This window comes from Mytilus trossulus, chromosome 13 (genome assembly GCF_036588685.1).
Source record: "Mytilus trossulus isolate FHL-02 chromosome 13, PNRI_Mtr1.1.1.hap1, whole genome shotgun sequence".
NCBI classification, from domain to species: Eukaryota; Metazoa; Mollusca; class Bivalvia; order Mytilida; family Mytilidae; genus Mytilus; species Mytilus trossulus.
The window spans coordinates 20,503,899-20,514,218 of NC_086385.1; the positions used below are offsets into that span (position 1 = coordinate 20,503,899).

Below are 10,320 nucleotides of genomic sequence, written 5' to 3' on the forward strand. Positions count from 1 at the left end.
ATTTATTCGAATTTCAAGATATCTCATATAATTAATAAGATATCTTATTTATTATATACGATATCGCATATAACAAATAAGATATCTTATATATTATATATGATATCTCATATAATAAATAAGATATCTCATATAGCAAATATGATATCTTATATAATCTGTTTTTCTAAGATATCTTATATGATATAGAAGATATTAGATATCTTATACAGTTTATAAGATATCCTATATAGTATATAAGATATAGTATGTACTTTATCTCCTAGTTTATTAGATATCTTATAAAAAAAAATTATACAAGATATCTTATAAATTAAATATGATATCTCATTATCCATATTCATGAGGTATCTCATAAACTATATATAATATCACATGAACTATATAAGATATCTAATGAATTATGTAAGATATCTAATGAACTATATAAGATATCTTTTTAACTATTTGAGATAACTTATAACTATATAAAATATCTTATAAAGTTAATGTTATATCTTATGAAGTTAAAGAGATATCTAATAAAGTTAACGAGATATCTATAATAGCTCAAATGCTTTTCTTTATAAGATATCTTATAAATTATAGAAGATATCTTTTATAATATAGAAGATATCATAGATATCTTATAAATTGTATCAGATATCTATATTTATCATATACTTAGCATTAATATGATAGTTTTGCATATGTGTAACAAACGGAAGTACACACGCCATAATTTCCCACCCAGACTGATTACCCATATCAGCCCGGTCTGATAACCCATATCAGGGGGTCTCGTGCAAAAACCCATAACAGTGCTTCTCATGCAAGTTACTTCCGGTGTTTCCGGTATCGGTTGTTTATTTTTCCATTGTGACGTCAGATATTGATGACGACGTCAAAATTTACGGGAACTTTTGTGGGGATAGTTTAGTACTTGCTAACAAATGCCATTGGCAATTATGAATCATTTTATAGTACAACAAACATGGAGTAATAATGATCATGAAACTCTTCCAAATATTCAATGTTTCAAAATGCCTCTATAGGAAATGTTACCATACAATGTACATATATATGGAGGTAGTGATGCTGTTAGTTGACAATTATAGTATATTGAATTTATAACTTAACTTCTTAATTAAGTTTTTGACTGTTTTAGTTGTTGCATTTGTTTTTTTTTTCCTTACATAAAACTTTTGTTGGAAGTATATGATAAAGCGATTAATACATGGCCTTTTCCATATCAGCCTGGGTATCATCCCTCGACCCTTATCAGCGCCTCGACTCCGTCTCGGGCTGATATGGGGGTCTCGGGATGATACCCAGGCTGATATGGAAAAGGCCATGTATTAATCTCTATATATATTATAAGATATCTTATAAAGTATATAAGATATCTTATATAAAATATGTTTATATAGTAATCTCTCTTTCGCTTTGAATCCATGATACACTATATATGTATACATTATCTTTGATCATTGGCATTTATTTTAAGGACAGTTGTCTCATTGGCAATTCTACCACATATCATTTTTTTTAATATGACTGAGAGATAAATGTAGTTTTCTGTGTGAATAACCAGCGCATTGAGTTGTACGTTCAGACTAAAAATAAACTTGTTAATTTCAAGAATTAGTATATAAGAATTTATTTTGTAATAAGTTTCAAGAAAGAAAAAATAATTTACCGGTATGTTGTTTTTGTATATATTTAAGATGTAAAACATTTTCATAATTCATTTAAATGAGCAAAAATTCTTCAATTCATACTCAGAATTTACTGTCTTAAACAAATTCTACTGAAATCTGAAGAAGGCAGTACAAGTTCTTCAAGTCTTTAAACATGTTAAATGCATACACATGTTGCCACAGCCAATTATTTGCCTTGTAAGTCTTCATATGAAAAATACCACATATAGGTCATACAAATGTTAGTCCAGATAACATCCATGTAGTCTTTGAATTATTTGATAATTGTCTCATTTCTGATTAGGCTTCACTTCTAATACAACTGACTTTATTCAATGATGACGTGCTGACAACTCCTCTTCAAACATAATAGCTTGTTCTGAACTTCTCTCAACATACTGAAAAGTAAAAATAACATTTATTATTCCTAATGTATTCTTGACCTATAATGGTTTACATTAATAAATTGTGATTTGGATTGATAGTGATTTCATCTGCAACATTGTGTCAATAAAAATTTTATGCAGTGAGAGTCGACAAAGCACAATGACCCAACATTATTTGGATGGTTTAATCAGCCATTCATATGACAAATTTAGTTTGATTAATTTTGAATTGTTAAAATTTTATAAAAAGATGTGGTTATGATTGCCAATGAGAAAACTCTCAACAATAGACCAACTGTAGTATAAGTCACAGTATGGCCTTCAACAATAAGCAAAGCTCATACCACATGGTCAGCTATAAAAAGCTCCAAAATGTCCATTGTAAAATAATTCAAATGAGAAAACTAATGCCCTAATAAAAGTACAAAATAAGGAACATAAATTGTTATCACAGAGATATGTCTCGCCTTTTGTAATTTTGATAATGCAAATGTTGAAATTAAAATAGCAATACTTAAACATGTAAGTTATGCAAATATTGAAAGTTGATGAACAATGACTGAAGGTACATGGCTAAACAATCTCAATGGAAAGAGATGTGCCACTGCTAATAAAACTGCATACCAATTACCATTGTCTCTGACATTATAAGTCCTTCCCTTTAAACAAACCTAAACACAAACATTAACTTGTTAACTATGTAAAAGTTTCACAAGAGTGCACACGCTGAAATGTCTCGCCTTCTTTATTTATCATTGATATTATGTTGAAAGTAAACCTTTCAATCATTCAACAAACATAGTAGATCTATTGCATAAAGTATGAGAAAAACAGACCAAAACACAACCAGATGCTTCGCAGGGCGTAGCTTTATACGACCGCAGAGGTTGAACCCTGAACGGTTGGGGCAAGTATGGACACAACATTCAAGCTGGATTCAGCTCTAAATTTGGATTGTGATTAAATAGTTGACACAGCATAGGTTTCTGACACAGAATGAATGTGTTCTAATGAACTTAAAATTTTTGTTTTCTCTTAGAGCAATTCACTATGCTGTTGAATATTAATCCTCTCAAAATAATGTTTGAAGAAATTTTCTTTTTATTTATGAAATTTCAAATGAGAAAAATTGAACCCAATTTTTTAATCACATCCCCCTTTCCCTTATTCCAAAACTAATTTCCATAAAAATATTCTAATGGAGTTTGCAACAATAACTACTCATTTAAATACATCATAAAATAAAATGTAAATAAAATGTAAAAAACTGCTTGTTATCACTGAATGGTAAAGATTATTTAAATTTATCAGTTGGTAGTAAAAAGTGAATATACATTGTATATTGTATATAACAAAGATTTAAGTTGATTCTGGACAAAGAAAGATAACTCCAATTAAAAAAATTCTTGCAATAAGATATTTCTTGCTTACTATTTTGGACAAAGAAAGATAACTCTAACTAAAAAAAAATTTGCTATTTCACAATATTGTGAAATTAGATATTTCTTGCCATTGCACAATACTGTGCAATTGAAAAGACTTGCTATTCCACAATACTTTGTATAATAATTTTAGATCCTGATTTGGACCAACTTGAAAACTGGGCCCATAATCAAAAATCTAAGTACATGTTTAGATTCAGCATATCAAAGAGGCCCAAGAATTTAATTTTTGTTAAAATCAAACTTAGTTTAATTTTGGACTCTTTGGACCTTAATGTAGGCCAATTTGAAAACGGGACAAAAAATGAAGAATCTACATACACAGTTAGATTTGGCATATATCAAAGAACCCCATTTATTCAATTTTTGATGAAATCAAAAAAGTTTAATTTTGGACCCCGATTTGGGCCAACTTGAAAACTGGGCCAATAATAAAAAATCTAAGTTCATTTTTAGATTCAGCATATCAAAGAACCCCAAGATTCAATTTTTGTTAAAATCAAACTAAGTTTAATTTTGGACCCTTTGGACCTTAATGTAGACCAATTTAAAAACAGGACCAAAAGTTAAGAATCTACATACACAGTTAGATTCGGCATATCAAAGAACCCCAATTATTCAATTTTGATGAAATCAAACAAAGTTTAATTTTGGACCCTTTGGGCCCCTTTTTCCTAAACTGTTGGGACCAAAACTCCCAAAATCAATACCAACTTTCCTTTTAAGGTCATTAACCTTGTGTTTAAATTTCATAGATTTCTATTTACTTATACTAACGTTATGGTGCGAAAACCAAGAAAAATGCTTATTTGGGTCCCTTTTTGGCCCCTAATTCCTAAACTGTTGGGACCTAAACTCCCAAAATCAATACCAATCTTCCTTTTGTGGTCATAAACATTATGTTTAAGTTTCATTGATTTCTATTTACTTAAACTAAAGTTATTGTGCGAAAACCCAGAATAATGCTTATTTGGGCCCTTTTTGGCCCCTAATTCCTAAAATGTTGGGACAAAAACTCCCAAAATCAATACCAACCTTCCTTTTATGGTCATAAACCTTGTCTTAAAATTTCATAGATTTCTATTCACTTTTACTAAAGTTAGAGTGCGAAAACTAAAAGTATTCGGACGACGACGACGACGACGACGCAGACGAAGACGCCAACGTGATAGCAATATACGACGAAAATTTTTTCAAAATTTGCGGTCGTATAAAAACTTAACTATAACCACTGAACCATGAAAATGAGGTCAAGGTCAGATGACACCTGCCAGTTTGACATGTACACCTTACAGTCCTTCCATACACGGAATATACTAGCCCTGTTGCTTATAGTATCTAAGGTATGGACTTGACCACCAAAATTTAACCTTGTTCACTGATCCATGAAATGAGGTCGAGGTCAAGTGAAAACTGTCTGACTAACATGCATGAGGACCTTGCAAGGTACCCACATACCAAATATAATTATCCTAATACTTATAAGAGAGAATTCAACATTACAAAAAATCTTAACTTTTTTTTCAAGTGGTCACTGGACCATGAAAATGAGGTCAAGGACATTGGACATGTGACTGACGGAAACTCCGTAACATGAGGGATCTATATACATGTACAAAGTATAAAACATCCAGGACTTCCACCTTCTAAACTATAAAGCTTTAAAAAAAGTTAGCCAATGCCGCCACCACCAGATCACTATATAGCTATCACCAGTTCGAGCTTTCTGCAACAAAGGTTCCAGGCTCAACAAAAACTAAGTCCATTTATAAATAATGTTTGGAAAAACGAAAAATTTCCTTCTAGATACTAGTATTTGATTACTAGTATAAACAAGCTTCTGTCCAAGTTTGGTAGACATCCAGGATATATTAAGAAAGTTATTTAAATTTAAAAAAACTTTAACCACAGAGTTATTAATGTCCATAATGTTAACTGGCAGAAAAGTTATAAGTAAATTACTGTTAAAAGGATTTTTTTTTTACATTTAAGTTGTCAAAATGTCATTAGCTTTGACCACAGAGTGAATATTTGTGGACAAGGCTGATGACACAACATAGGAACACTGTCTACCTTTTGCGTAAAAAGTCACAGGCCTGGACAAAAGTTTATTACATTGCAATCAGAATAGTAGGTGTGTGATGTGCCAGATAAATGAAGACAGGTTAAATCCCTGTCCTGTGCATTGGAAGTCATTTTCATATCGTTCAATTTTTAAGATATCCTATCAATTCAAAATATATGTTGTATATTAATGCGATATCTTATTTAATTTGAAAATCCCCGTGTTGTGGGAAATACCTAGTTGATTATATAGGTAACCACTGAAGCATTGTGGTTGTTATGTGTGTCGTCATAACATTTTCATATTGACCATCAATATATGAATTAAAAGAAACATAGCGTGACGTCAGTACTATTGATTTATATAATTTTTAAGTCGAGACAATAAACAGAATGCAAAACCTACCTTGTATGAGGTACAAATGTCCTGTATAAACAAAACTCTGGAACCCTTGTGGTACTACATCATGTACAATCTTAGTCCGGTTCAATATCTGCAATAAAAACATTATAACTGTTGCTGCTAAAAGTTAAATTTGTTTATACACTTAACTGAGATAAATTATGTAATTTGTCTAACAGAATGATTGTTTTTATTGTGCTAATATTTTTTACTGATTATGATATATGCAGTTTAATTCCCCCCCCCCCCCCCCCACCAAAAAAAAAGAAGAAAAGAAATGTTGAACAAAGCCAGGGCGAATGGACTCTATGGGCAAACAAACTCAGGGTGAATGGACCTCAGGATACCAGAAATATTGGAACATGACTTTAAACATTTCTCCACAATTGATGTAATTGATTCACAAAACTTGGCATATTGATTGTTATTCCTTACATGTTGAACCTTAATAAAATATCTAGAATCTTTCATTTTGACCATTTATGCAATACAATCATATCAGTTATATGTTGAAATTTGAGATATTACAAATGTTTAACATGTTATAGAAAACTTACTTTTTTTTTATATAAAATCAAAGATGTCCATTAAATATGAGTACAAACTATATCAGCACCCCTCAGTTCAAGATATAAGCAAATTCTAACCAAGACAATAGAATTTCCCTCCAAAAAAAACAACATGTGACTTAATGAACCAATCATTATAAAGAAGAGAGTTGTCATATGATACCCCAAACTTGTAAAACCTAAACTGTTACAACATTAACCTAACTCATTGGTCCATGAAGATAATCACTAGTGCATGACTTGAAACTACTCACTAAGCAACTTAGAATTAAAAATATTAACTCATCAGATATACTATTTTAATAGAATACAAAATGTATTGTTATTAAAAGAATTAATAATCATTTAACTCAGCTAGTCTGCCTATAAGTTTATTCACTGGAAGTTTTGCAAGTTTCATGAAATATGGGGCAATCTGATTCTAAAAAAAATCTATCTGTATCTGCAGAAATATTGCATACAAGTGTTATGTAATACCAAAAAGATTACATCCCAGCTCCTTTGTTCTACATGTAACAGGGGTGATCTGAGCCGGATCACCCCAGTTTTAATTTCTTTATTGTGCATGCTTTCCTTTGTTCTGTAACAATTTGGCGGGAATGTCAAATCCACTATCAAACATAATTTTATAATTATACAGACATGACAGAGACTGTCTATCAAAATTGACGTAGAAAAAATCCAGTGTATATGGACTATATGCTGGGATTCCAGCTCATGCAAGACCTTTGGCATATCAAGCCACGACACATACTACATGGTACCAGGACGACTGGATATGAACTAACAGTTATTAAACATACTTAAGGAAGCAATATTTTTTTTAGTAAAGTGGGTCGAGTTGACAGACCTTTATTAATAGGGGTTTAAAACTTTTTCGTTAAGAAGTGAGTTGTCAGACTGATTTGATTTATTTCAATATGATTTTACACTTTTTCAAAAGTGAGGCGAGTCGGTAAACAAGAATAGGGCGATTTTTTTTTTTTTTTGTAAAGTGGCGATATAGTATGGGCTGATGGGCTGATGGGAAAGTTGACATTGTTTGATATTGCTACTCATCTTGTTCAGGGGTTATAAAGGGTAACGTGACGGTACCCAAATTGCACCTATTTTGACATTTTTTCACCTACGTTTTTTTATGATTCAGAAAAAAATGTCCATATTGTGTTTATTTTGTAGCCCTATCCTTCTTTATTGTATAGTTACACCAAGTTAATTTTTAATTCATATTGAGTCATACAAAAATGGGTTTGAATCAACCTTCAAACTATCCATGATACTGTAATGAAGAGTACCCAAATTGCATCCATGCTTAAATTCACATCGTTAAAAGTCTAATAACCGAGCTTTTGTTTATTTTTTTTTAAATATTTTGAACAATTGGATATAAGTCCATGCTTACTCTTCATATTTTACGAAATGGATACTCGTAATATATTGTATTCGCTAACTTTAGAAAGATGACGTTTTGATGACGTCGCATGCTGACGTTTTCGAACATTTTGCTTTTTCAGTAAACAGTCCATCTGTTGATAAATACTGTGAACGTTTTGTGTATATCTAAATATGTTTACCTATGTTGAAAGACGTGCATAGTATTAAATAATAAAAATACAAATTGTTTAGTCTCTAGGAAATCTTGTAAGATTATCGTTGCTATTTTTTCTAAATAGGTGCAATTTGGGTACTCGGTGCAATCTGGATTCCCTTACGTTATACATCATATAGTAATATATAAAGTATATTTTAATGGTTGTGTGCCGTTCTAAACTAGATTTTATGAATTGTAAATTTTTTTTTCGTCTAATCTGAATGAGCTGGCATGTAAAATAGTTAACCCATTCGGAATTGGTGTGTCAATGTTAGGTCACCCTCTGGCCAGGGGTGATCTTATACTGACACACCACATCCTTGTGGGATAACTATTAATTATGGTTATTATGATAGTTTTTAGAATAGGTTTTTAGTACATCTATCTTAAAAACACTGCAGCTGCTTGGCAAGTTATAATTGAGCTCACTCAGAAATTGTGTTTCTATTCATTTTGTTTTCTTTTATAGCACCAAGTAGTATTAAACATACAACTGCAAATACTAAAATCAGCCAGTACTAGCAAGCTCTCTCTGTATTAATTTCTTTTCATGCCTTGTTTATCCAAAGTTCTGTTGGTGTTGTGTCGGCTCTGTTTTTGTCTGCCATATATCCAAAGTGCCATTTGATGAACTAATGGGAGATAACTCTATGTGAGTAGCACTTCCAGAGTGGAGTGGGGGTCAGGATGGGGTACGGCATCATGCACTTTTTATAAGTTTGAACAGTGGCGGATTCAGATGAGCGTAAAGGGCGTACGCCTCCCCCCTTTTTGCTCGGATTTGTTTGTTTGTAAAATGATTAATCTGACTAGACTTCGTGAACTTTGCCATTTTCCTTACACTCTTTACTTTATGCCGTTTAGGCACTGGGTACGGTTACATGGAAAATTCAAATGTAACAATAATAAAAATATTTTAACTGCACACCTACTCTTATTACTGTCATTATACTTTGAACCAAGGATTTGTATAGTCTAACTATACAAATCCTTGTTTGAACAAAGGATGAAGAGATTCCTATTATCAATTTTATCTAGGGTGAACAATTTAAAACTTGGGATGCGTTTTAAATGAAACTGAAACAATATCAAGACGCATTTTTCATACATGCATTTATACAAACGCACGGAGATAAAAAAAAATGATACATCTAAATCATCTGACGTTTTCGAACATTTTGCTTTTTCAGTAAACAGTCCATCTGTTGATAAATACTGTGAACGTTTTGTGTATATCTAAATATGTTTACCTATATGTTGAAAGACGTGCATAGTATTAAATAATAAAAATACAAATTGTTTAGTCTCTAGGAAATCTTGTAAGATTATCGTTGCTATTTTTTCTAAATAGGTGCAATTTGGGTACTCGGTGCAATCTGGATTCCCTTACGTTATACATCATATAGTAATATATAAAGTATATTTTAATGGTTGTGTGCCGTTCTAAACTAGATTTTATGAATTGTAAATGTTTTTTTCGTCTAATCTGAATGAGCTGGCATGTAAAATAGTTAACCCATTCGGAATTGGTGTGTCAATGTTAGGTCACCCTCTGGCCAGGGGTGATCTTATACTGACACACCACATCCTTGTGGGATAACTATTAATTATGGTTATTATGATAGTTTTTAGAATAGGTTTTTAGTACATCTATCTTAAAAACACTGCAGCTGCTTGGCAAGTTATAATTGAGCTCACTCAGAAATTGTGTTTCTATTCATTTTGTTTTCTTTTATAGCACCAAGTAGTATTAAACATACAACTGCAAATACTAAAATCAGCCAGTACTAGCAAGCTCTCTCTGTATTAATTTCTTTTCATGCCTTGTTTATCCAAAGTTCTGTTGGTGTTGTGTCGGCTCTGTTTTTGTCTGCCATATATCCAAAGTGCCATTTGATGAACTAATGGGAGATAACTCTATGTGAGTAGCACTTCCAGAGTGGAGTGGGGGTCAGGATGGGGTACGGCATCATGCACTTTTTATAAGTTTGAACAGTGGCGGATTCAGATGAGCGTAAAGGGCGTACGCCTCCCCCCTTTTTGCTCGGATTTGTTTGTTTGTAAAATGATTAATCTGACTAGACTTCGTGAACTTTGCCATTTTCCTTACACTCTTTACTTTATGCCGTTTAGGCACTGGGTACGGTTACATGGAAAATTCAAATGTAACAATAATAAAAATATTT

The 10,320-nt window shown here is 31.8% G+C and overlaps 1 long non-coding RNA gene across 2 annotated transcripts; it reads right to left on the reverse strand.

The window, feature by feature from the left end:
* Positions 1 to 1,683: 1,683 nt before the first annotated feature.
* On the reverse strand, positions 1,684 to 8,814 carry LOC134694953 (uncharacterized). 2 transcript variants are annotated; one of them, XR_010102660.1, is made up of 3 exons: positions 8,626 to 8,814; positions 5,978 to 6,065; positions 1,684 to 2,077 (listed from the first exon to the last, which is right to left on the reverse strand). It is a non-coding gene; the product is annotated as an uncharacterized LOC134694953 (long non-coding RNA). The 2 variants fall into 2 exon arrangements; XR_010102661.1 differs by lacking the exon at positions 8,626 to 8,814 and adding an exon at positions 6,532 to 6,898.
* Positions 8,815 to 10,320: the final 1,506 nt, after the last annotated feature.